The 27,611-nt window shown below is 40.6% G+C and overlaps 1 protein-coding gene across 24 annotated transcripts in view; it reads left to right on the top strand.

Moving 5' to 3' along the window:
- INPP4A (inositol polyphosphate-4-phosphatase type I A) overlaps positions 1-27,611 on the top strand; it is a 114,260-nt gene that overhangs the window by 24,436 nt on the left and 62,213 nt on the right. For 17 of the 24 annotated variants that reach the window (XM_090127088.1, XM_090127084.1, XM_090127057.1 and 14 more), the window contains one exon: positions 17,893-17,952. The gene's annotated coding sequence lies outside the window, so the exon portion shown is untranslated. Of the gene's footprint in view, positions 1-3,001; positions 3,369-17,892; positions 17,953-20,225; positions 20,408-20,808; positions 20,889-23,174; positions 23,316-27,611 lie in introns of those variants that run through there. The other 7 variants (XM_090126984.1, XM_090126996.1, XM_090127005.1 and 4 more) reach the window with 7 other exon arrangements.

Raw genomic sequence — 27,611 nt, 5'->3', positions numbered from 1 at the left:
TCTTGTGCATTTTCACTACATGTACAGAATTACTTCCCTCTGAGATCTGTGCAGAGCGTTACAGGCAGCTTGTAACCATGTAGTTCGTTCACAGTGCGGGAGATGTAGCTTTGGGTTGTTACCAGACATAAAATATGTATCTTACTTGGGTCTAACTCTAGTAGTAGTGTGAGGTGGTCTGTAAAGAAATGCACTTGTATAGTACGGTGGAAATGGTTTCATACAGCTTCTTTTGGATTGCTTTGCTTTGCTTTGCTTTGCTAGCTGCTGCCTTTGAAGAGTTGCTACTGAGGCATTGGTGGATGATGTATTGATGGCAGTAAGTTCAACCACTGAAGTACCTCCTTTTAATTACCTTCAGAGACCTTGAGATGACTGTGATAAGTGCATCCTTTGCCCTCCTCCCATACCGATCACTAAGTTCTGCTTTCATCTGTGGCTTCCTCTGTTTGCTGTCTGCACAGGGTAAAGGTTCTGGGGCTGATGCTGTTACCAGCAGATGTTTTCATTTTCCTAAGAAACAAACAGTGCTTTTGTCATGGCACATCACAGATAGCCATGAGAGTTAATCAGCTGGAAGAAATGAACCTGCTGCTGAGGTGCACTGTAAGGCAACTCTGGTGTTCTACTGAGAAAGACACTGAGATCTAGTTTCTGCACCTCTCCATAGGGCTCAGATAAACGAGGCTGCAAACTGTTAGGATGAAGCAAAGTGTGTAGCTGAAGGAGGGGTGACTGGAAGGGGGAAGGTATCACTGTGGATACTGCTGGTGTTCCTCAATCTGCTTCTGTTACTCTATTGCATTGGAAGCCAGCTCTGTCCTTGAAGAACGTGAATACATTTATTTTTTTTTCTTGGGATAGTATAACTAAAGAGGAAAAAAAGCTTAAGAACAGAGGTAGAGGGAAGTGTTCTCTATAAGGACAATGCAACTTTCATAGGAAAGCAAGCTGATACGGAATCTGCCAACCTGAAAGAGGCTGTGGGAAACCGTTACTCCATGATTAGCATCGTGATGGCTTATAAACAAACAGTTCCCAGAGACTTGGAGATGATAAGGAAGGACAGAATTCCATGCCCTACTGTGTTCAGAGGTACCATGTTCAATATTACAGAAGAGCCTTTTCTTGCTTATTCCCTCAAGTAGAAAGAAGTATCTCCTCTCTCTTATCCATAAAAATTGCTTAATAGTCTACACTACCTCTCACTTGCAGCAGTGTTCAGTTTAGGAGACTGTAATAATATTCATGTTCAAGCTTTTATCCAAAGTGTCAGTATTTAGGTTTTTACCTCTTCTGGGGTAAGAGCCTTCAGATTTTCCCACTTCTAGATCCAGAATCCAAACACTTTTTACTGCAGAAAGTCAAGCCAAAGACACCAATTAGGCAGCAGAACTGCTGCCTGCAGCAGCTGGATAGTTTCTTATTTGCAGATAAGTTCATTTGCAGCTAAGTATGTGCATGTTACACAGTGCATGCTCACCACTGGTGTGTTTTATCTATTTGAGGTCTTAAACAGCTCTTTTCTTTGAGTCATCTTCCATGCTCTTAGATGGACCACTGTATAATATTGAATGGAGGTATCTTAAAGCATGCCTTACATTTAAAAACAAATAGCAACAGCAACAAAGTGCCTTCCTGTTTTGTTCTGTGTCACAGCTGCCATTTGGACTGTGTCCTTGCTGGTGGATTCATGTTTAAAACTCTCAGGGGTTATAGTGTTTTTTGGTTGTGTGGGTTTTTTTTTTTTGTTTGGTTGGTTTTTGCTTAGTTTTGTTTTTATTCTCAGGCACACTATGGAGTTTAGTATATCTCCATGACTGTGCTTCAAGGATTGTTCTGCTCGGTTTGATTTCTCCTCATCTCTTGGTCCCTGCCAAGCCTGTGTTCGTTGCTGCTTTGAGATACAAGGACAGAGTAAACATTTGCCATCACAGCAGAAAGTTTGTTCAGTGGCTTTAATAACAACCAGATTTGCTAGTGAAGAGTGCAGAGCACATCCTTGGATTGGGTGAATGGGCTTACCTTTGTGTGATTCAGCTTTACAAAGGTATTTTTCTAAGAAGGACTGCAAGAGCTATAAAAGTCATGCTTTGATGTTAGCTTTGCCCTGAGAATTCTCAGTACAAATCTGTTTATCTGGATGATAGCCAGCAGGACATTTGCTAGGGATGAGCAAAGATGTTCTGCTGTAAATGCTTTGACATAAACTGAGTGTCTTTTCCCAAAATATCTGGGGTGTTTATATGAATGGCTGATAAGCAGGTCTATGCATTATACTGGTATAGTTCCTCAGGCCAGCAGCTTCTTTTGACAATACTTTCTTCATTCATTCCATCATGTTTGTTTCCGTGTGGTTGACCTGCTGGCTCAGAAGTAAAGGATTTCATCTGCCCTTCCTGAAGCCTTGGTTTACTTAGTGCTAATTGCTTGGTATGACTTCAAGAAATAAATTGTAATCAGCACAGTGCTGCATCTTAACTCTGTCTAGCATGAAGTGCCTGCTTTTGGCTTCAGAGTGCCTGCTCTCAATTGAAGGTGGTGGGGAGCCTGGCAGGCCTGGGGAGTGGCTATGTGATCAGATTGCTTTGTGGCACTCAGTCCCTACTGACATGGAATGATATGGGGAAGGCTGCCAGAATCCAACCTTTCCCTAGATGCCCTGGCTGTCAGGCACATAGGCTTTCTACTCACACGCATCCTGTAGTCTTTCCGTCCACTCTCCTCTCACTGCATTTGATTCCAAAATTGTCCCCAGCGTACTTAGTGAAGCCGCTTTGTTATAAGTTTGTGATGAATAAGTAGGTATTGCCCTGTCTTTTTTTGTTGTTGTTTTACAATTTTTCTTGGGGTTTTGAGCTTTTTCCCCTGGTCTTGCCGGGCTGTGCGAGCACACTGATAGCACCCCAGCTGACACATTTACAGTGGCAGCAGAACCAGATCAGCCATCCTAGGAGGGGAAAAGGAAAACAACAACAACAACAACAACAAAAAAAGGCGGGCCAGATTGCACAAAGAAAGAAATCAGACTTGCTGCTGGAAGAAATACCCATCTGCAGGTGTGCATGCAGGCACTTAGGCATCGCATGCATATGTCTGTGCCTGTGTGACACGGAGCTGGAGCGAGTGAGAGGAAGGCTGAAACTTAAACTCCTCCTGCAGCTCTGCATCTGCTCTGAGTCACTGCCATGACTCACAGTGACAGCGCTCCCATTAGCTAGCGCTCAGATGGAGCAGCTCCGGCAGCAGAAGAGGCAGGCTGTGCTCCTGGTTACCTGCTGCAGCAGGCGGCTGCGCCAAGATATTTATTTACGAGCTCAGATGAAGGACAGCAGGCTGTACTGAGCGCAGCTGTCATTATTCTTAAGGTAAGAATGCCTGTTATTGACTAGAAAAAGATGGGAAAGGGAAATTAGAGCCAGTGAGGGCTGAGTTTCTTGCTGCAATTTCTTATTCTCAGAGGGAGTGGTGCTGCTACAAAGCTTTGTCTCAGCTGTTTGTGGTTCTGTATGGGAAATCCTATGGCCAGTGGGCAGTGCCCATCTGAGGGAACAAAATACCTATATTGTCATTCATTGTGTTATGTAAGGCATGGCAGCCATGTTAAGGATACAAGACCTCTTTCGAAGAAACGGTGCTGCCAGACGGCAGGGCTGGGAGAATAGCACTTAAGCAGCTCTCTGCCCGCGCTGTGCAGATAGCTGCAGTTCTGGAACTCTTGCTTACAACCAAATACACAGGCTTGTGAATTTCTTTGTTGACAGAATAAGAAATGGTGGCGTTAGGAACAGCAAAATTATGGCTGTTTACCTTTAAAGTCCCAGTGCTGTTTTGCCTGTAGCGTGCAGTCTGGGAGCACGCACACCCTGGGATCTGCGCAGTGCCTGCATGTAAACAGCCTCTTCAAACTCTTGAAAGCATACATCCACATCCTGGCCTTGTTTCGTTTTGTGCCACTGAAAGCCCACGTATATATATATGTACATATCCTACTCTAACAATTGGCTATATTCAAAAAGTGGGATGTATTTTAGTTAGTGTTTATGTTTGCAGAGTGGGTTAAGCAGTTTTTCTGTAGTGGCTTCACTGTTACTTTATTCACTCTGGTGCAGTAATTGTAATGTTATCTAGACTGGTATTGCCAATTCTCCTCATGCAGAATCCACTGAGTTTTGAGCCTTTGCTGTCCTCCCTGTGTGATTTTTCTGAGTTAGGGAATTTTTTTTTTTTTTGAATTGTAGTAATAAATTTGCACAAAAATGACTGCTGACTTCTCTCAACTAAATATGGTGCTGTGATAAGGTCATTTGAAAAATGACAGCATCCTTTTTGCTAATTTACAGCATTCACTGATGCCCAGTGTTATGAATTAATTAGATTTGGCAAGACTTCCTTTAAAAAAACAAAAAGGATTAAGTTTCTAAATAAAATGAATAGTAAGATTTGTTAGCACAACTGTAGTATTTTTACAGTTGTTGTGACATCCAACTCAGAAAGCTACAGTATGAGAACTTTTAAAATTAAGCCAGTCATGGGCTGTTATCTCCTGAAGCAAAATCTTGATCACCAAATTTAATGATTTGTGTTTCTGATATATGTCTCATGTTGCAGGATCATAAATGCAAGATGGTTTTTCCAAGATGAGAGTTGGTTTTAGGACTGCTCACTAACAAAGTTCTGGCACATGACTTCCCTCCTTCTCCCAAATAAAAAAAAATTGTGTTTACCTTCATTTTTGCCTTTAAGTTTGTATACTTAAAGAGAGAATTCTGTATTTTGTGAAACCAGAACTTTATTATCATGAAATTTAAATATCTCCAATTGAGTTTCCATAATTTCTTTAATATGTTATGGTTGCAGTTAAATAATTAACAGCAAACATATTTGAAGAGAAATTGCAAGTACATGCTTAAGATCTAAAACACCAGATGAGGGCTTGCCCATCCCAGCTGTCCATTTGTGGAAGCAGTACCACCAGAGAGAGCTCCGTCAGGTTCATCGAGGTCTCATGCTGTTCCCTGTGCCCTGCCTGCTGCTGGCGTAGCGCTGAATGAAAACAAGTGTCAGCTCAACAAGAACAAAAAGCCCAGCCTGGCAAGATAGTTTGACAGTTTGCTTTGTGTGAATAGGAAACCACCTGGGAAAAAATAGAGCAGGTATAATGTTGATTTATTATGATGCTATCTTGATGATTACGTGCCATCCTTTATTAACAAGTCATAGGTAAAGTGGGAATGACCAAGGCAGAAGAGGTTTTGCAGAGGAGTGCTTATAACTTCGTGTTATGTGCAAAGGAAGCAGTTGCATTGACTTTTCTTCCAATCACCCTGAAAGTTTTTGTTACTTCCAGTTGGCTTTGTATTAGGTCATAAAGGCAAAGTACAGCAGAAACTGGTAGGAGCATTTCACCTGTGGTTTTAGCAGCACATGAAGTGTGAGTGTTTGTTATCTCCACAACCTTTCTTTTTTGCAGTAAATATTATGCTATCTCCAGTGAGCCCAGGCAGAATATCCCAGAATATCTCCCCCTTCCAGATCCCAACCTACAGGACACCATTGGTGCTTGTGGGCCTGCAACCGTTTCTCCTTGTCCTATCACCACAGATCCTGCTAAAGGGTCTGTCCCTACTTATAGCCCCCTTTAGATTCTGAAAGGCTGCTCTCAGGTCTGCCTGGAGCTTTCTCCTCTCCAGGCTGAACAGCCCTAGCTCTCTTAGCCCTGTTCCATCCCTTGGATCATTTTTGTGCAAACCTTTGTATATGCCTCAACAGGTCCGTGTCTCTCCTGTGCTAAGGACTCCACATCAGGACACAGTCCTCCAAGTGAGGTCTCACCAGCGCAGAGTAGAGGGGCAGGGTCACCTCCCTTGCTCTGCTGACCACACTTCTTTTGATGCAGCCCAGGATACAGTTGGCTTTCTGGGCTGTGAGGGCACACTGCTGGGCTCATTGCCCAGCTTGCTGTCCACCACTACTCCTAAATCCTTTTCAGCAGGACTGTGTTTGATCCTTAAGTCCCCCAGACTGTACTGATAGTGGGAGTTGCCTTGATCCAAGTGCAAGACCTTGGCTGACTTGAGCCTGTTTTGCTAGCACTGCCCTTAGAATTTTGTTAAGTCTGTCCTCAGTTGAGGCTTTTGTGTGTAAGCTTCCTGGTGAAGCTTTAGCTCTTGTTTTCCATTTTCACTTCGGCTGCTCTGCTTTAACCAATTTTATGATTCTCTTTCCTTGGTAGATTTTCCACGTGGGCAAGCCATAAAAGATGCAAAGCTGTAAAGGTCGTGTGATTCCATACTTCCCTTTCACTCCTGTGCCACTCATGTTGTGAACAACAGGTGCAGTGTTCAGCTGCTCTTTTATTTGTTTCCTGCTTGGTCCAGCCTGCTGCTTATTTCTGTAGCTTCCATTACGGCTCTGCCGTATCTATGTATTTTGAGCCCTGAGACTGATTCCCTGGCACATACAGAGCCATATTATTGGTTTATCTCAGATCTCTTCTATGTTCTGATTCCTCAGGCCTTGAGCAGAAGATTTGAATGGGAAACTGGTATCATCTGATACCTTCCTACCACTGCTTCCTACAGTGTGAGAAAGGGACTTGGCAGGAAGCACAGCTGTTGCTGTGGAGAGATGAGGGGTGAAGTGGAGTATTTTGCCAATGTTCTTGAAGCTTTGAGACCTTCCAGTGGAGGATGCACCTATTCTGTTGCCTTACACAAAAGCTGCATCAGTGGTTATTTAGAGCTGACTTTGCTAAATGGCTGATTAAAAACTTCGAGGAGATCCAGTCTCACTATTAAAATGAATTTATATGAAACGCATTTAATATGAGGGTTTTTTTGAATTGTATTGCAGTTTTATGGAATGATCAAACAGGAGTGAAGCACTGCTGAATTAGATGCTGAGTTCACACAGAGTAGAACCTGTTCCACACATGCCATAATGATTTATATCACAAAAACAGTTGTCATGTTTCATAAGGTGATTAGCTATTGACGTTACACTTTTTGAAAGAGGACACGGCAGTAAATGAGAAAGAAACAATATATTGCTGCTTACTTCGTATGTCTTTGTGTCACAAAACAGCACAGCAATTTTATTTCCAACACAAAATCTGAAAAGGAGGGAGGGAAGAAGTTTGTTTGAGTTGGCTCTGTTACAGCTTTTTTGTTTCTTTTTTTGCATGTTAGAAGTAAGCCCCTGGAAACGAGTTTGTATTGGAACAAAATGCTCACAGGATGAATTGCACCGATCCATCTTGTAGGTTGGAGAACTCCTCCTTTATTTTTTTTTAATTGAGTTTTTATGCGAGTTGTTTTGGTAGTCTTTTAATGGTATGTATACATGTACAGGGCATCTGATTTGTCCCTGTAGCTTTTCCTGTTTTCTGAGTAAGTTGTCTTGTTTGTATCAGATTTTAAACTGTTGTTTTATAGGGGAGAGGGAAATAACTGTGAACTGTTCGTATGTGCTGTGTCATGGAAAGCTCTTCACATAATCCTGGAGCAGTTGAAGCAGAGAGGCATAGAGGGAGGTTTGGGCACAACTTTGCCCTGAAGGCTTGGGTTGCTGGAGAGATTCCCACTGCACTGTGGTGTTTGAGGTTTGGTATCCCTTCCAGTTTTTGTCTTTTGAAACCTTTGTGTATTCTTGAGCATGTGCAAGTTTGAATAAAGAGTAGAAAATGTTGCCTATACCGTGACTATATCAATATATCTTTTAATTTACCTTCAAGGCCTGAGTTTCCACCTGCCCAATTCTTCATGGCTGTCTTTCGCCCCCAGCTTTGGAACCAGAGCCAGCAAGGGGATAAGTATAGTTCATTTCAGTCTGGATAGATAAGATTATGGCCTGGATTACGATGGTGTGTTATTTCTGTACTGAATTCTCCTTGTATTTTATAGGGATGCAGAAATCTGGGATTAGTTCAGCTTTTGGTTTGTGCTGCACCTTTTAAAGCAGCAAAATACTTCTGCAGCTTGAATAAACAACAGTGAATTGGTAGATAGGGCGTCTTGCATCACTGTAAAATGACCTCCTGTGTCTAGGTAAAGCACAATTAAAAAGAAATGGGTTGATGATCCTTAATTCAGATTAATTTTTTAGCAAAATGCTAAGCATTGCCAGATGGCAGAGCTACTACAGATAGAGGTGAATGGTAAAGTACGTCCTTTACTGCAGGCTGTTTGGGCAGTAAATCTGATTTTGAAAATGCAAAACAAAACAGAAAGAGGCTGCAGTATTCTATTGCACTAATAAGCCACACATTTCAATAAGTGTCCTATGTGTTGCAGGTAAGATTTTAAGCCCTGGATCTGTGAAATACAAGCTGCCCTGGAAGATTTCCTCTGTCTCGTTTCTGAAAGAGACACTAGTGGTGTGACTTTAAAGAAAAGATGCATTTCCCCTGGCCTCAGCATTATTTCTCTTGGGCAGCAGAGTGGGCTACTTCTGAGGATATATGGACTGACATAGTAAAATGTTGGTTCTTTTAGTGCACGTAGAAGGTCATGAGAAAATCATGCCACAGAAACAGTTTCTTCTGATTTTTCAGGAAAGTTTGCAAGAGGAGCACTTCTGAGCTCTGTGCAATACTGTAGAGGGTTTACATAAAACGAATCACATCCTGAATGCTGCTATTGGTAAATATTAGTATTGTGGCTATGAATATGTGACATAAACATGCATGCAATTGAACTGGCTGGAGTGAGGTCTTTCTGATTTAAATACTCTCTCAAATGCGAGTGCCTGCGAAAAGTTCATTAAATTACACTCTTCCTGAGATAAGTGGATGACTTTCAATGGCATTTCAGTAAACAGGAGGTAGTGAGTAATAGGAAGAACATGGCCTTTCTGGTTTAGCCCACATAAGAAAGATTGTTGGTAATTGTCCCATACCTTTGTAGAGTCTTTGGTGAGAACATGATGTTAAAAACAACAATACTTCTACAGGACAGTGACTTTACAGAGAAAAGTTGTGTGGAAAATTGAATACTGTTTTGCCAGCATATATGCAGTGAGGCAAACGTGGAAACTAGCTACCAGAAATATATAGTGGGAAGAAAAATGGGCACTTATCAGAGAATCATTAAGTTTTGAAAAGATCACTAAAACCATCTAGTCCAACACATCCCCACCATGCCCACTGACCACGTCCCTCAGTGCCACATCCACACGGTTCTTGAAAACCTCCAGGGATGGTGACTGCACCACCTTCCTGGGCAGCCTGTGCCACTGCCTCACTGCTCTTTCTGAAAAGAAATTAGAGGAGATTGGTGTTCTTAGCTGAGCTGCTGTGATATCTCCCCAATTCAGCTGGGGAATAGAAGAGCAGTGGTCCAAGTTTTCTGTATTTCAGAGAAATTGCATGTGATCTTATCTCACAGAGGAAATTGAGAGAGTATTTATAGTACAACTATACTTACATTGTTTGGTAATTTGCTTTCTCCCAGCAGTAGGTATTGGTACTGTGAGAGCCTAGAGGGCTTTGCGTTCTGTATTAAATACTCACTAAGGATTTCTACAGTCAGTTTATTTGCTGCTCTTTCACTGAGTACCAGGTGAATGGTAGGTAGCCATAAGGGGGGGGATAATAACTCTTGATTATAGTAAGCAATGTTGAATTGAGGGGAATTGCATCTGACAACACTTAATCCATGCTCCAGTGATGAAGACCTGTCGTCTCTGGAGCAAAGCCACTGGTACTGTTGCTGGAGATGTTCAGAATACTTATTTTGGTGAGCTCCATGAAGTCATACCGGGAGGGATAGGAGTGAAATACAATCAGATGCATATCCCACATTATGACCTTAAATTATCACATTTATAGCTATATGGTGATTATTTGTCTTTTATTGCCACATCCTTTCTACCATCGTTTGCAAATGATTGCACGTATTACTGTCCTTTAGCTAATACAGTCTAAGAGAGACTGAGTCAGTTATCTGGGGGCTCTAGCTCAGTGGAACTGCAAATGGCACTCAACAGTGAGTTCCCATGAGCCTGGGTGGGCCGAGGTGGCTTTGCTGCCCAAGAGGCCCGCTGCTCTGTGAAGGGCACAGGTGCCTGCAGGCTGGAGGAACCTGCAGCAACTTTTTATGTTGTGAAGCTGAAGCAGCACCAGTCTCCCATCCCTCTCTTACAGAATCCCTTGGAAACACCAAGTCATTTTGGTGCATGGGTGTGATGGAAAGGGCTGAGTTCCTTCAGGATGCAGAGGGCAACAGAAAGGGACCTGCTTGGGCACCTGAAAGGACAAACTTCTGTTTGCACATGGAGCATTTGAAGGAAGCATCTGGTTTTCTTGCAAACCTCGGGAGATTGCCAATGTGTGATCACATGAACTGATGAAGGAAGGGTGCTTGCTTTCAACGTCAGCCTGTCTGAATTTTGGCTACCTTCTAAATACTTTTTTTTGTGGATTGGAAGGATTTCCTATTAGCTCAAGAAGAACTGAGCATTCTTTTCTGTGCTTGTTACTAGGATTTATGTTTCAGAATATGTTCCCAGTCTTTTATTCAGTGGGAAATAGAAAAATGTCAGAAGGATCCACTGGTAAGATTTTACTTAAGGCTAGGCACAGTTTGGCGTGTGTAACAATAAGTCTCTTTAAAAACCGGAGGTGCCTCTAAATACTGACTTTATATAAATTCAGCAAAAAGAGAAATGCAAGGCAGAGCAATCATTTTATCCATTTGAAGATCTGCTTAGCTGATGTTGTATTTGTGATGATCAGCAGGCAAGAACTCATTGGTAACTTGACTCTCGATTAGTCTAGAGACTTGATACAGCTTTCTATCATAAGCAGGGTACCCAGGATAAGTAAGAAGAGTAATTCCTTCCTAGCACATGGCTGCTATGTCACCAGCAACATTTCCAGATCTCTAGAAGGATTCTAAGTGAAATAAGGGAGATATACAGGTGTTTGGGAGGGTTGTGGTAGCTGATGGAGACTGTTAATATCTTGCAGCATTTATTTTTTGAAAGAATAATATCACTTTCCCAACTTTCCTACATCATGCACTTTTTTCTCTGCATTCCTCTTTGGTTCGTATTTCTGGGATGCAAGAAAGCGATGCCTTCACAGTAAGCGTAACTTTTTATGTCACTAATAATGCAGCCTAAAACTTCCCTCAAGTTGCATTTGGGAGTCCTTAATGTCTGTGTGTATGACAAGATCAATGTGATGGATTACTCTAGAAAGAAAACTGCTCTTTATGTCATCCTTCTATGGATTTTCATAGCATTGAACATCCTTGGAAAATTATAACTTGGTTACGCTACTGAAAGATAATTTCTACCCATTATTACTTGAATGGTTGGCTTTCCATGGAATACTATTTAACCTGAAGGCATAGCTTCCAATGGTAAGAAGGACAGACATATAGACATTTAGTAGCTAAGAAAAATGTCTTATTGTGATACTGATATAAAAAAAAATGAAAGAAGGGAGAATTTTAGTACCAAACACCATTCGTTTTATTGTCAGCAATATCACAAAACTGTTAAAGTTGTTAATTGCTGTTCTTAGTGTTCTTCATGTACTTCATCTCCTTTGCACAAGCACATAGCAAACAGTTGGGTTGGTCATACTTGTAAAAGCAAACTGGGACTTCTGCATAAAATTTAAAATGGAATGTGAAATACAGGATGCACTCATGTAAACCAATTTGACCTCGAGGCTGTATTTTGTAATCTTGTTTTCCTCGCTTCCTGTTATTGTAGGACAGCACTCATAAGCTAGACTGACTCGTGGAGACTCGTTATGTGACGACTTTGAGGAACAGGCCTAAAACTGGGGAATGCTGTAGGCTCTGTCTCCACGTTTATTTGAACAGGAGATGTATTGGCATGTGCTATGATTTTCTTTCCATGAAAGTCAGGTGCAGAGTAAGTAAATGGTGACTGTGTTTCTGCCCAACAAGAAGATGCTATTCATTCAGAAGCATGGCAAGGTACGAGGAGGCTAAAGAAAGCACTTCTGCAACAGGGAATGTAGGTATGGTCATAGATGAGTGTTCTCTTTCTTTTCAAACTAGAGCTGGGAATAGCTGAAACTTCAGTGTTGTGAAAGAGTTTGCATACATAATGGAAGCAGGTGTGAAATAGTGCTGAGAAAGTCAGCTCAAGAAAGTTTCCACTCTCTTCATAACACGTCTTGATAGAAAGGTGGCTGCATCTTTGTGTAAGTTTGTACTTCTGAAAGAGCTGCCATAAAAATCATGATGATAATTTTCTCAGTGTGAAGAGAGTTTTTGGTCTTTAAAATCTTGAAGACTGGTATTTTGAAATGTGGAATATGAGGTAAGACATCTCAAATCATACATGGTTAGTTTCTAAGAGTTTTTCAAGAAGCATATATTTCATTTGCTACAAGGGAAAAAACACAAACAGAACAGAGCAAGACACATAGTGTATTCTGCCTTCTGTCCAATTGAAGTTTGTAACAAGGTTCATAAATGTCTTGACCTCGAAAAAGAATACGTTGCCAGGGTTTGTAGGCTGATTATTGGAGATTTGAGCCTTTAAGATATGTTTACAGGAAATGTCTTCTGATATATGTTGAGGCTGACAGTGTGCTTCGAATTAGCATTTCTTTGCAGCTCTACTGTCATGTGCTTCATCTGCAGTTGCTTGTCCTCTGCAGAGGTTCCTGCTCCTCAAATTTGCCTAAAAAACACAAAAAGCTAAAATAGTTGTTCCCCAGCTTAGTTCTGTTAAAGGGACTTGGTTTAAATTAAAACAGCTTTCACAAACTGTTTCGTTTTACACTTTTTCCTATCAGAGTATTTTAGATTTAAAAAACAAAAACAGAAACAAACGAAAGAACATGTTTATGTGATGCTAATGTGCAGTTATGCTGACAGATATGAGGGGAAGAGAATTGAGGACAGCAACAGGAGGCAGTAACTTGTATCAGCTCAACTTCCCTCTGAGTCAGGATAAGAGCTAGATTCTATCAAAGTAGCATTGTTTTTCTCTGCTTGACTAATGGACAAAGCCACACTTGGTGTCATGAGTCAAGTACCCTTTAAAGATGTTGGCAGCATATGTAATTCAGAAGGGAAAAAGTTAGTCGTTCATTCCTCTCTTGAGTGATTTAGCTGCTCTCTAATGAGTGAGAAAGAGGGAAGAAGCATAGAAAAGAAGAGAAAGCAAGGGATTTCCAGTAGTTCCAGTCCTTTCTGTGTTTGTTTTGTATCAAACTTTCAGGTGATTTCTCTATAGGGAATAGTATCACATGCTTCACACTGCAGGAAGCAGGAATGAAGGTACAGCACATTTAACTGAGAACTGATGTTCTTATCAGTTTGCACAGTAATCCTGATTGCAGGTGCAAAGTACTGGGATGAAAATGGCTAATTACATAGTGTTTCCTTACAGTGAAGGATCTGAATGGCTTTTAGTATCTGGCAGCAAGCACTAGGGTTTGAAATGCCATCATCAATCACTTGCAAAACGATTTCTGTTTAGTTTTAATTAAGCAAAAATACACTGCAGTCTTTGAAGAATCTTTTCCTCATCATCATCATTTCTTAATGCAGAAAACCATGCCAAGAAACTGGTGCTCTAATGTGGCAGTAGTGCATTACTACACTCAGCCATGGTTTTGATGCTACTGCAGGGCCATGTAATTTAAGAAACGTACAATGGAGGCTAAAACAAAGGGGTTTGAATCTGCACCCAGTTAGACTCTTTCATAAGCAAGTGAGAGTAGCCTCTGGTCTCACTACCTGTGCATGTACCACTGATGTTCAGTTCTCTTGTTGCAGGGAAAGCAAGCACTTCAGTGGTTCTAAATCAGGTGCCAAAACGCTACTGCAGTGCAATTAAAAAATACCAGTGATTGCCTCAAAGCTGAGAGGCAAGCAAGGCGGACTAACAATTCAATTGAGCTGTGGTAGAATACAATCTAAAGGAGAAGGATGACACTGTGGTAGGATATCAGTAGGGATGGCTCACAAGCACTACAGGAGATGCATTATGATTTGCTTATGGCCACTGAACTAGTCATTTTTAGTCATAGCATTTACGTAAGATTCTTAGATTCGTTATCATCCCATTTTCATATCTTCGTTATAAGTGAAATGACTTACCACGTTTACATATTTACATTAAATGCACTGAAGGTAAGTGGTGGTAAAACACATTACAGGGTTATAACTATAGTAGCAGGTCTGTTGTGTCAGCACTTAACCTTGTGACTGTGGCTGGCTGTGACTTGCTTTGTGAGTAGCTTGTGCTGTGCCCAGGAGCTTTTCACAGTATGCATCCTGCTTTTAGAATGGAAAAAGAAAAAATAACTGTACTAAATAAATGGATTCATAAGTCATAAATAAGTTATAAAAGATACCAAGTAGGAGCTTTATGTGCTTGCACTGAAGTTACCAAATGACAATAATTAAAATAGTAAATGACTTTGCCTTGCATATTGCGTTTAACCTTGAACAAAGCTCCATGTAATATCATGTCTCTGTCCTTGTTCAGGAACTCTCCAACATCTAGAGTAAGTTAAATGCTTTGTAGCTTCTATGGCTGTCAGTTCAGATGAGAAACGAACCTCAAATTTATTCCACTTTCACTTTGGACCAACCATGAAAAGAGAAGAAAACTTTGAAGAGGCTTGCTCCTCTAAGAAATCTTACATGCTTTGCTGACAAGTGCATAAAGCATGGGACTGGATAGTTTCCTGAGCTGTCAAGTCTAGTGTCTTCTTAAAGCAATGGCATAGTGTTTCTTTTATATAAATACCAAATTTTTCCTTGACTGAATTAGCTTTCTTGGTTGCTGTTATTTCAGTTAACAGAATTGAGATAAACATTATGTTAGTTCTATTTTCACCCTTCTGGTGTTTGTCATGGTATTTCTGGAGACCAAACTGTAAGTCACCTCACCCTCCATGTTTCTGAGCTTCACAGTCATTTGAATTGCTCTGGTGAGGCTGCCTTTCTGTTGCCTTCGTAAGCCCTTTTTCACACAGGTTACAGACTGGTCAGCATTCAGCCTGCAGTAGTCAGTATTTCTGACTCAGTCTCATTGCTACTTTTTGTGCAGCTCATTAGCTGTTAAACCCCAACAGGATATCTGCTTTTATTGTGGGTGCGTTGTCTGACATTGAGGTGTTTCTTCTTCACTTTTTCTCAACCGTTAGAATCCCAATTTAAATCAGAAATTCTTTTTAGTCTATGTGGTTTCCTCTTAGTGTTTTCTAGCTCTGTCTGGTTTCTTTTATTTCAGTGCTGGGGTATCTTTAATAGTTTGATTTGAATGTTCACAGGCATCATTGTAAGCTGACAACATAATCTTAACAACTGCATTACTAGTCTGATCACTGCTTTTTTAATGAATCTCCCTTGAATTTAACATTTTAAGTAGTGTTCTGTTTGTGACTCATTCCCATCTGGAATACTGCGTCCAGGTCTGGAGCCCCCAGTACAAGAAAGACAGGGAGCTGTTGGAGAGGGTCCAGAGGAGGGCCACGAAGATGATCAGGGGACTGGAGCACCTCCCCTATGAGGACAGGCTGAGGGAGCTGGGCTTGTTCAGCCTGGAGAAAAGAAGGCTGTGGGGTGACCTCATTGCAGCCTTTCATTACCTAAAGGGAGCCTACAAAGAGGAGGGGAATCAACTCTTTGAAAGGGTGAGTGACAGCAGGACAAGGGGAAATGGTTTTAAGCTGAGGGAAGGGAGATATAGGTTGGATGTCAGGGGAAATTCTTTACGGAGAGAGTGGTGAGGTACTGGAACAGGCTGCCCAGGGAGGTTGTGGATGCCCCGTCCCTGGAGGTGTTCAAAGCCAGATTGGATGGGGCCCTGGGCAGTCTGGTCTAGCATTAGGTGGAATGGTTGGTGGCCCTGCACGTGGCAGGGGGGTTGGAGATTCATGATCCTTGAGGTCCCTTCCAACCCTGGCAATTCTGTGATTCTGTGAACTAAAGTTTTAGCTTTCTTAATCCTCCCGTGTATATTTGTAAATTTTCCACACTTGGATATTTTACTAGAGAAGTAGCTTCTTCCCACAGGAACAAGTTGTCTTGCCTGCTTGGTTCTAGCAGCACTGGACATATATAACAGGTTGTCTAGCAGTCAAACAATTTGCCAAGGGATGTTTTAGGCCCTGAGCAACTTCAGACCTAAGGGATGGCCCTGTTTTGAGCAGTTTGCCCTAGGAGCCTCCCAATGGCCTTCTGGCTGGGAAGTCAGAACCTCTTGCTGAGGATTGGGTTCCCTCTTGAAAAGAGTTGAGCAGTGGAAAGTAAGTGAGGAGAACACTCTGGATGCACTGATGTTGCTTTTTGGGGTTGAGCTTTTCTTCCATGATGTCTGGACTTGCAGTATCCTGGGACATTGCAAATGGGTGACTGTGCCCAGCATGGGTTCAGGCAGACTCTGTTTCATTCTGACAAGGAAAAGTTCCCAGATTTTTCATGCCATTAAAATAAAGAAAAGCAAGGAAAAGATGGGTTAGGTCTGAGATGGTCACATCTGGTCTATGACAGAGACAGTAACCAGTAGGAGTGCATTAGAGGAAGTCTTGCTGTTGCCTTCACAAGGCTGAGGAGATCCAGAGCGCTCAACTGGCTCCTGGCCTGCACTGTCCTGTGTCACAGCCCCTTTCCATCCATACTTTGATCTCCAGTTTGCTCCTTCATGCCGATCCCCTGCTTTTTTGTAGAACATTTTATTCCAGGGTTTTCTTCTAGAATGAGTGAATTGGAGTGATCGTTCACTCTATGGGCTGCTCTCTTTATAGAAAGAAGCGCCAGGTTTTGTCTGTGTATCTTACCCCATTCACCATCCCAATAGGTTTTGCACTATCAAACGCTACAGCTACCCTTGTGCCAGGGTGTGATATTCCTGCTCCTTGTTTACCATTGTAAAACACTTTTCAGCAGGGTACTCCTGCTTCATTTCAGAAAGTAGAAACCTAAAAACACAGACCAGTTGCCCCACAAAATAACGAATGTGTCCTGAGATAGGAACTGAGAAGAGACCAGAGGCGAAATGTTAGATAATGTGTGATGGCTGTGTGCTTTGTATTTGTTTTACAATGAACTTGGCTAAGGATTCTGGACTGATTGATTTATGGTACATTTTATCCCATTCTACATTTTGTGGTAGGAGATATCTTCATTGTGCTTCTTGAAAGGGAAAAAGAATGTTAAGATGCCTGTTGCTTGGGTGTGCCAAGTGTTCTTGGTGTGGCCGAAAACAGTGTGTTCTTTGTCACAGTGAGTTTTGGAAATAAGAGGTGAAACTTTTGATCCTCTCCATCAGCGACATCTGAATTCAGCCTGGGCCTATAAGGCATGAAAATTACTTGGGGGTCTCTGCAGAACAGAGTAGGTTCTCAGTTTGGTTGGTTGTGTTCCCGTTGCCTGGAGAAACCTCTTATGAGATGATTTTGTGATGCCTTGCGGTGGCCTGGCACTGGCTGCAGCTGGAAGGGGCAGGCAAAAGTTAAGAAGAACTGAGAAGCTGTGCTGGGTGAGCAAGATTGTTGCTGTGGCACGAAGTAGCTTATTTATTAAGCTTCATGTACTGTAACTGCACTGAGTCTTTTACAAACTTAATAGAAAAGTTGCTTTAGTTAAATGCATGCTTTCATTAATATATGTCACTGTCATTAAGTGTAGAACCAGCAACACCTGGTTCTTTGTTCTCAGAACTGATGCACAGTCCAGCTTCTGTTTCCAGTGTTGGAGGAGCTACATTATAAAATGTCAACACTACATTTTAATGAATTTAGTGATTTTTTTTTTTTTTCCCCCACTTGCTCCTATATTGTTTTTTTTGGAGTGGTTTTTTTTTTTTTTTTTTTCCTCCTGCAATACTGGTCTGTTTGTTTGGATCCATTCAGTCAGAAACTGATTGTCATTTTTTGTCTTTCAGGCTTTATTTAAAAAGAACTGGATGCCCAGGCTGAATTTCATCTCTGAAAGCTGGAGAAAGGTAATAACGGCTTTAGTGATTAATACTATAATGTGGTGATTATCTATGGACACTGAGTACAAAAGCTCAAAAATGGAAAAAGTTAAAGGTGATAGAGCAAAAGTAACTTCTTTCTTACAAATGAGAAAGTGCTGGCAGGGTCCTGCACCTGGTATCAGTGGTATGCTTGTGCTATTTTTTGTACTGTGGATACTTTATTGTATTCACCAGGGGTTTTCTGCTGTCTTTGGGTGCGTTGCCCACAGAAGCTCAGGAAGACTGTTAGCTAGTGACAGTGTAAACTGAACACATCTTTGAACAGTTGATGTGCTTCTAAAAGTTTGTGAGATTTAAATATAGCCTGTGCTGAAGGCCAATGTTTGTAACCTGCTTCTACTATAAGAGTGAATTGGTGGTTCTTTAGTTTTCCTCCCTTGAACACTGAGTTAGTACAGAGGGAGGAAAGCAGATCTGCTTTTGTGGTCATTGGATATTGCTGTAGCATAGCTCAATATCCTTTAGGTTGGGAACGGAATCTTCTTGGGCCATAACATTAGTCTAAGTTTGTCAAGTGTTTCCTTCTTCACCATGTGAGCTGTTTTATGTCCTGTGACGTGGGAGCGTGCAGAAGTTAATGCTGCATGACTAGGCTGTGTGGTAAGTGTGTGTCCTGATAGGGCTCCCGTTGGCAGTAGACTCTTGTGAGGCAATGCTCTTTTCCCCTCATTCTCAAACAGAGTTCAGTGCTGGGGCTCTCTTGCTTCCTGCAAGCCACAACAGCTTTTGGTGGGCTGTATGTTGACCAGCTGCACCTGACATCTGGGATTTCATAGAATAAGAGAAGTGATGGCACATGTGCTGATGATGCAGTGATACAAAGCAGGCAGCCAGGCAAATAGAGGCTGGAGGTTTCACTGGTGTGGGAATAAGAGGCAGTGAGAGATGAAATGTTGTACTTGTGGTCTTGTGGCTGGTCATGTGCAGAAGCTGGGAGGGAACCCTCAGTCTCCTCATCTCTGATATAGTGCCCCCAGTGTCATTTTAGAGTTGAGTACAATGAGTGTTGCCTTAGAGAACAGTCGTTACTTCTCAGAGCCAGTTTTCCCAATCGCAAACAAGCTCACTTGAAAGCTTGAGCAGAGCCAGTAAATGCGCGATCTCATGTAGCAGTTGCCTTTCTTGTATCAGATCTTTGTCTCAATGCAGACTGACATCAGTTATGGAGTCTGGAGGGGTTTATTACCAGGATTGTACCTAAATCTGGGAGTGAAGCAAGCTTTGGATACTCTGACCTGGATTGTTTCACTGGGGCAGAATGGAATGCAGTACACAACAAGATGCTTTGGGGTTTATGTGGGGACTTAATTTTTCATTACACCATGCTGAGTTAAGAGTAGACTGGGAGTCCAGCATGCGTTGGGTCCCAAGACATTAGGGATGAAATTGCCAGCTGCAAGTTAGCATTGCTAGACCCTGGAGCTAGCTTTACCGAGACTTAAAAGGAATTGCAGTAATACCAGTCATTCATGCCATCTTTATTTCTTCTATTAGTCATTGTCTGCATGGGGAAAGATATGCCTGGGGCAATCCTGCATCTCCGTCCTGTTCAGTGCTGCTTCTTACAGCATTTTCATTCTTCTCCAAGACAACTATGCCTTGTCCCCTGTGGGTTCTGTTTTCACACTCTCAAAGAAATCTATGACAATAGCATAAAAAGCCCAGCATTTAGGGCTCCCCTTCAGGGACGGCATATCATCCTAATTAAGCGTTTCTCAAAAATGGCCCTGGCAGTGCAATTAATTCCATGTAGACAGATCCCACAACTCATTTGAAGCATTGTGTTAGATTAGATTCAAAGAAAAAATATGGAAAAAAGAAAAGAGAATGTCACCCGCTTCTGTTTGCCTGCTTGCTTGATGTTTGGTACACTTTTTCTTTGAATCAATTTGTCAGTGGCTTTTTCAGTAAGTCAAGCTCAGTGTTGTGTATATCATGCTCCACATAGTTCTTTTGGTTGTGCTACCTCCTTACTGTGCTTGCTTGAGACATAAATTATTTCCAATGGCACCCCTGTTAGGTAGCAGTCTTTGCTTTCTCTTTTGTCAGTGTCTGGGTGGCAGCTACTGAAGGTGTGCCCTGGTTGCAGATACTGGCCTATGTGACTAATGGACAAACTGCACGAGTGACTGAGTAGGGAGAGAGAATTGTCAAGAAGCTTGCTGTGCACGTAATGATACTGTTAGTTTTTACTGCAGTTTTACTCTCTGCTTTTGCTGTGTTTTATTTTCTAACAGAAACTACTACCCATTCGTTTGTTCATTCTCCTCCTTTTTCCTTCTTGCCGGCATGTAAATTACATTGAGATGCAGAGCAGCAGCCTTGTGTGAATACATGGGTGTGTTAAACGCACAGTGATCGTGTTTCGTGGGCCATCACGTTCATCATCCTCTTGTTAGGGATAAATCAATACTGATTGGTATGTATAATTGCAGTAACTGTGTGCGCACTTATTACATAATACAAGGCATTTGGCCTTTTAATAATGTTCTACATTACATTAAGTGTTTTTCTATCTGACTGTTGATTCTAGCCTGAAGAATTAATCATGACTTCAGCACTGCAGGCAGAGACAAAGGCCTGGATCTGAATAATGTACTAAATGAAGGCATAATCAGATTGAGTAAAGCCTGAATGCAAGGAGAACGATGGGAAAAAAAGGGGTTAGAGGACAAGAAGATACACAGCTAATGAGAACATCTGTATAGAGCAGAGACTGTGGGAGAAGAAGCTTAATTTCAAGTGTTTTCTGAAGAATGCAATAATCTGTAGATTATTTCTTTGTTTCTTTATTAGGGGAACTTCTATGTCTTTTTACAGGTGTTTAGCCTACAACATGTTCTGTGCAAGCACGAAATAAATTGGGGCTGTCTGGAATTAAATGCTACTGTTATATCCAGGTATTAAAATGTTTGGAACATTATTCTTTCCAAGTTTACATTCAATTCAATAACATACTCATTTTATCCCTTTGCTTATACTTTGATTATAAAGTTATTACAGTGTTTAGATTACAAAATTTCCAGTACCTAATTGTTAATAACCTCAGTGTTATCCTTGGGAAATGCTTAGATGAACTACACAAAATCATCGTGAGCATTTCAAGACTCACTCTTTCACTAAAACATGCTGAGAGGATAGCACTTAATCCAAACCATCTAACTCAAACCTCAAGATAACTTCCCAGCATATTGCTTTCGTTCTTGTAAACTTTGTGAGTGGATCATTTCCACTGTCCCTTGTGGAGCTTCCAAGAAGACAGTTTAATAATAAAACCTGCATCTGGAAAAACCTTAACTTTTCTACTGATTTCAGTAGGACTGAACCTTATAGTTACAGTGTGCTCTTGTGCTGAGTTACCATGCTGAACTAGTTTATTGAGGTGCCCTGTATGTGTAAGTTTGGACAGAATCCATGCTGAAGTTTTTAGCTGTGCTTTTCAGAAGGAATCTTAACCAGGTATTTTGAACATTATGGCATGTACAGTCAGCTACAAACCCATTTTTAAGAGGTAGTGTGTACGACTCAGTTCTTCTGTTTGTAGATCAAATCAATAACTAGGTGTATGACCAGCCAAGGCATCTATAAAATTCATGCCCAGGTTGTCTGAAGGAGACAAGGTGCTTGTACTTTTAACAGGATGATTGATCATTAATAGGATGATTGCTTGCAGCTTAAGAGATAAATAGACCAATTTGGGTCAAAAAGAGAACTTAAAATTGCAGACTAAGTGAAAGAGTTTTTGTGTGTTTAAGGTATTCATATATATAAATAGCACACATTCAGTAACGTGTATGGTGAGCTAATAGAGATACAAAAGTGCTAAAGGAACTCTCATATAGAAAAAAAAATGGTTCATACATTCTATTGAACAATTTTCTTGAATGTTATGAAGTATTCATCCTTGTAAAAAGCTTTTAAATTTTATCAGGAAAAGTACACCTCCACACAACAACTTATCCAGATCTAAGATGCTTGAGACACCCAGTGAATCAAGAAATCTACATGAATGCATTTAACAGTTTGTGTAAGAAATTGTCCTAAATGGTTGAAGTTTATGGTACTTTTCACCCTGTACAGAGGCTTATTTAGCACAAATTTGCACTGGGTTTTTGCATAGCAAGTTAAACCAGTGCTGTAGCTATATTTTGCTTTGCTTCTTCTCACTTGAGGTCTCAGGAGATTTCAGAAAGTCTTGGATATTTCACTGATAATTTCACATAACTCTGTAATCTCAGAAGAAGCAGACGTATTTGAATCTTGGCTATTTTTAAAGAATTCAAACTTTCTGGCTGCCACAGTGACTTGCAAAGTTGCCATGTACTCAGGAATTTCTTAAAGGTACCTATTTAATGGATAATTAAAATATAGCTCAGCTACTAAGATTTTTTTTAAAAGGACTTTTATAACTTTATATTATTGAATATAATATATAGCTGTAAGGAAATAGAAAATGCGATGTAGGCAACTTCAGAGTTCTTAACTTGACCTTAATAAACTTAGAGAAGACTTGAAGGAATTAATAATTAAAGACATGGAAAGTGAATAGAAAGACAATGAAACACAATCTATTTTCCTGAGATAGGTCATGTCAGACTGACCTAATATCTTTTTTTAATAAGATGATAGGTTTTCTTGAAAAAGAAAACTGTGCTAGATCTGGTCTCTCTGGATTCTACTGAGGCATTTAGTATGGTGTAGTTTTGAAATTATTGTTTGAGATAGAGGAGGGTTAGTTGAGTGTAAGAGCTATGAATTCAAGCAAAGAAGTGGCACAAAGAAAAGTGGAGACAACTGGAGGTGGATATGTAAAATGAATTAGTTATGAAATGAAGTTAGTTGACTTAGTTTTTTCAAAACTTTTTTTTTCTTTTAAAGTTGATATTGTTATGACGTTATACTAAAAGCAGGCAGTTGAAACTTCCTGATGGGAGGTGGACATTCATTTCCTGTACACTACTTTAGGTGAAGTGATTGTACAGGAACAATTAATTTTACAATTTGTAGTGCTGAAGGGATGGAATTCAACACCACAAAGTGTCAGGCCATACACTGACAGGAATTCACTTTACTGAGTCTAACCTTGGTGTCAAAATTAGCAGTCTAATCTCTTATATAATCAGTGGAAGGAGGCAGATTTTTAATTAGGCTCCAAACTCCCACTTTTCTCTCTTGACTGTTAACAGGCACCTGACTCCGGCATTTGTGCTGAATGCCTGAAATTGGATGGTGCTACAGCCTCAGCTTAGGAAGTAATGCAAGACCCTTTTCCTATGAGCAGGAAGTTCAGCAGCTGAAGACTTTGAAGGAGAAAGGTCTGTGTGAGGGTAAGCGGGTTAGGGTTATTGCAGTCCAAAAACTTGAGTTCATCGTGTAACAGATGTGGAGGAGGTCTACAGGGATGATCAAAGGAATGATGTTACAAGAGGAGTCTGAAACAGCTGTGTTGGAAATGTCAGGAAGGCTAGGAAAATGTGAATTTTAATTGCTCCAGCTGCGTAGCTGGAATAATGAGGAGCTTGGGACTGTGACTAACATCAGCTAGATAACAAGCAGGATGTCTGTAGTCCACCAGAGGACTGATGGCAGTCTATATAACAGCGTCATATTGTAGAAAGGCAGTAACACAGAAACAGAAGTGTCCAAATACGTGCTTTAGAGAAAATTAACTGCATATAGATAAGATATTTTACCAGTGTAGGTATGTGTATTGATAATTCCATAATATCAGACAGTAGTCAGTAAGAGAATTCTTGATTTATTTTTAAGGAGGAACTTGAAGATTTATGAAGGAGAATTATTGCTTGGGTTCTTTGGATTGCTTGTGGTAGCAGTGGTAACGTGAGGACAGTTTGACTAGATGATCTTGTAGGTCCTTTCCAGCCTTGTGATCCTATGATTCTACGATTTAGGCTGTTTGGCAGCTTGTGCTTTTAATCATTAGTATATAGTATGAGACTTGCTGCCTTCTCTGTTGCCCTGTGTTACCTGTAGTGCACAGAGAAACTTGTGTGATAAGTGGACATCAAGAAAATTTGTCTGGACAAAGGTATGTAAGTTTAGCCTGTGGTAAAGATGCCTTTAGAGGCAGATTGTTGGGCAGCAACTCATGACAAGTGGAAGAAGAGGTTGTTCTGAAGTGAAAATTGTGGTTGAAGATCCATGGTGTGTCTGTAGTGACAAATGATGGGTGCAGTACTTACAGTCAGTGACAGCCGCTGCCCCAGATACCTCCTTAGTCTGACAAATGCTTAAATTTGCAACTGTCTGCTGGTGAAAAATTGCTTGTTGCTTAGGTGCTAGTTTGTCTCAGCACCAGGTTCAAAACGGAGCTGAATTCTTTGAGTAAGGGTGAGTAATGCACTTTCTGCTGTTGCAAATACTGAGCTATTCAGCATGAATTGATCAGCAATTAGGACATCGATCCAGTCATTCTTTAGCAGGATTATCCATAAGATAGCAGGAGAGAAATGCCACAGGAAGAAGCCTTTTAAATGTACTTCTGGCAACACTGTTTTGTTCTCCAGTTACTTGTTTATTAATAAGTGCTTAGCTTGTGTTTTTGAGGCTTTTAAGTGCCTAGAAGAATGTCAGGAGAGAATAGTGCAACTTCTCTTTTTTTTTTTTTTTCTGCTTCCTAATTAATGATTACATGCTGGTACTGAGTAGTTATTGTTCTGTGGAAGAAACAATTGTGTGATGATCTCACAGTCCTTACTTGGAGAATTGCCACAGTAAAGAAAAAACACTGTTTATGGACTGAATTGTTAATAGTTTGAAAGGGGAGTGTTCTGCTGGAAACACAGAGCTTGGAATGATGATCCAAGAGGGTAGAAAGCGAAGGGAGAGGACTGAGAAGACAAGCCTTAAAATGTGAGTGCTTTTTTTTGGAGTTCCTGTTTTATTAAAGTTGAGGTCAACTCCCTTAGATTTAGAATCTATGTCCCACTTTGGGTTTAACCTTTTTTCTCTATTCTGGGTTTTATTTAGCTCTGAGACACGTTTTGCTGGCTATTAAACGTTCCACTTCTAATTCGAAGATCTGTCTCAGCCTTTCCCTGAATGCTGACACTCGGAGCATCTCAGAGACTTCCATGGCTGTCACTTATAGGATTTCCAGATAAATGGGAAGAGCATCACTTGAGCATTTCTGGAGGAGGAAAATATGATCATGATTGTTGTATGATCATTACATGATCATGAGAAAGATCCACTTTTAAGTTTCAGGAAAAGGGCTTCTCTCATTCCTATTGAAGAATGAGAGAGGAATTTGCAGGATACCTTTCTTTCCCATCACAGTTAGGTTGTTTGTAGGTTTTGTTTTTTGTGATAGTAGTGGTGTTTTTATTTGGCGTGGGGTGGGGGGGCTGGCTAACATAAACAGAAACAAAGAGATAAAAACAGAATTCTTGTCAGGTTTGGAATACTTCCCAGGTCTGCCCAAAAACTTCTGTAGATCACTATTAAACATGAGATGTTGGAAGACTAATTTAATCCCATTTCATACTCTATAATGATAGATACTTAAAACTCAGAACTCCCCTCTGAAGGTTCACATTCCTCTATACAGTTCTAAATGGCTGTCTGTTTTCCTTAACATTGGTGCAGTTCAGTGAAGTGTATCCCATCCACAGAGTATACACCTTGCTTAACTTTTTCATGGGGTGTTTAGTCACAGTAAATGCTGTCCAGATGGCCTGTTCACACAGATCCTTAAGCATGGATAAAAACTGAAATATTTTCATGTAATTAAACAGACCCTCTGTGAACTGTATCTCTGCTAAACTTGTATGCACTACGAAAAAGGAGGTTGTTCCAACTTATGTGGCTCTTTGTCATGGTATTTTTAATAGTATGTTTGGATGGACTGTATGTTATTAAAAACTATAAATAAAATGTGCTGAAGTATTTGGGGAGGGTTGAAGGCAAGAATGACAGGCAGAGCATGTCACTTTATTCAAATGTGTTTATGCTAATTCTGCTTTGTAATGAAAATATATCAATTTGGGAATAATTATTTACATTATCGTTTTGTAATTTCCATATTAAAAAAATCTGAAGACAATTTCTGCTGGACTTTAATCCTAGAAATGCTTAGAACACATAGATGAAGGAGTCTGAATGGTATATTGTGGCTCAGGCCTTGGTGAGACCATGGTTGTCCTTGAAAGAATTTTAGAAATACATTGTCTGAAATTATATTTCAGTGTTGACTTTTTTGCCCATGCTAACATAAGCAACAAAGACAAAGATTTAAAAAGCACTACTCAGCTGTTACCAACAAGCTACGTTGAGTGGAATATTTGAAGACTGATCTCAAGTTTCTGTGAGGAAGCGTTTTCGCTGTGATTGTACATGTTCACTTTGGTGGCTGACTTTCCTTTAGTCAGATGTGCTGTGATTTTGATAAGGTGATTTTTGGAGCTGTCCCAGGCAGTTGATTAATATTTTCAAACATTCAAAGTAGAGATGTAGAGAGCACCGGTTGTGTGGAGTAAAGTCCAGCTGTGTAAACCTGTAAGTTTGGTAGACTGTCTTGTAAACACCTCTTATAATGGGGTTTTCACCACTTCACTTGGGGGCTTCATCCAGGAATGAAGAGACTTCTACCTCGAGATGTGGAAATCCTTCCTTACAGAAGTAAAATAACTTCTTTAGGAAAGAAAAAGAGAGTGGTAAAAACAAAGTTGAAATTATGGCAAATTAATGATTCAGATATCATAGAATTGCTCAGGTTGGAAAAGACCTTCAAGGTCATCAAGTCCAATCACAAGCTGACCATACCACCCTCACTCTAACAACCCTCCACTAAGTCATGTCCCTGAGCACCACGTCCAAAAAGATTTTAAACACATCCAGGGATGGTGACTCAAGCACCTCCCTGGGGAGCCTATTCCAGTGCTTAACAACCCTTTCTGTAAAGAAGTGTTTCCTGATATCCAACCTAAACTTACCCTGGTGCAACTTGAGGCCATTTCCCCTCATCCTGTCACCAATGAGAAGAGACCATGGTAATAACCATGGTATCACGGTAATAATCTCTTTGTAATAGGAATACAGAGAAGATAGTAAATAGTCAGACTTCATTCAGTTAGGCCTGGTACCGTATTCTGCAGCAATGGCCAATTCTTTATGTAATGTTACCCACTGTGAGAAGAATACTTTCTGATAATGTATCTGTATAAATAGTTTAGTTTGGATCTGACTGTAATTTCTTGGATGTTTTTTGAGCATTTTAGTAGGAGATGTTACTGTTTTAACATCCCAGTCTATGATGGTTTAAGTTTGACAAAGAATTGCAGTGATGAGCAATATGAGTGATTTTGATATTTTCATTGTTAGTGAAAAAATGTTAGAACTGCTTTTCTTTGTTACCACTTGATATTTTATAGGCTTTAGAAATAAGAACTAAGGAAAAGAGAAATTAGAATTTAGGGGTAGGAAGTAATGCAAAGTACTCTGTATCAACTGATACGCCCTCAAACAAATGAGTTCTTTGCTAGTTCAAGGGTGAATTCTTTAGTGGTAAGCTGAAAATGACTGTTAAAGAGAAATTCTAAAGCAATACCTTCTATAAACATTTCAGATGAGAGGTAGCATTTCATTTCTGAATTGCAAATTTT

This window comes from Phasianus colchicus, chromosome 1 (genome assembly GCF_987193195.1).
Source record: "Phasianus colchicus chromosome 1, bPhaCol1.hap1.1, whole genome shotgun sequence".
In the NCBI taxonomy this organism is placed as follows: Eukaryota; Metazoa; Chordata; class Aves; order Galliformes; family Phasianidae; genus Phasianus; species Phasianus colchicus.
Note: the sequence above shows the minus strand (reverse complement) of the source record. Positions and strands in the feature narration are given on the sequence as shown.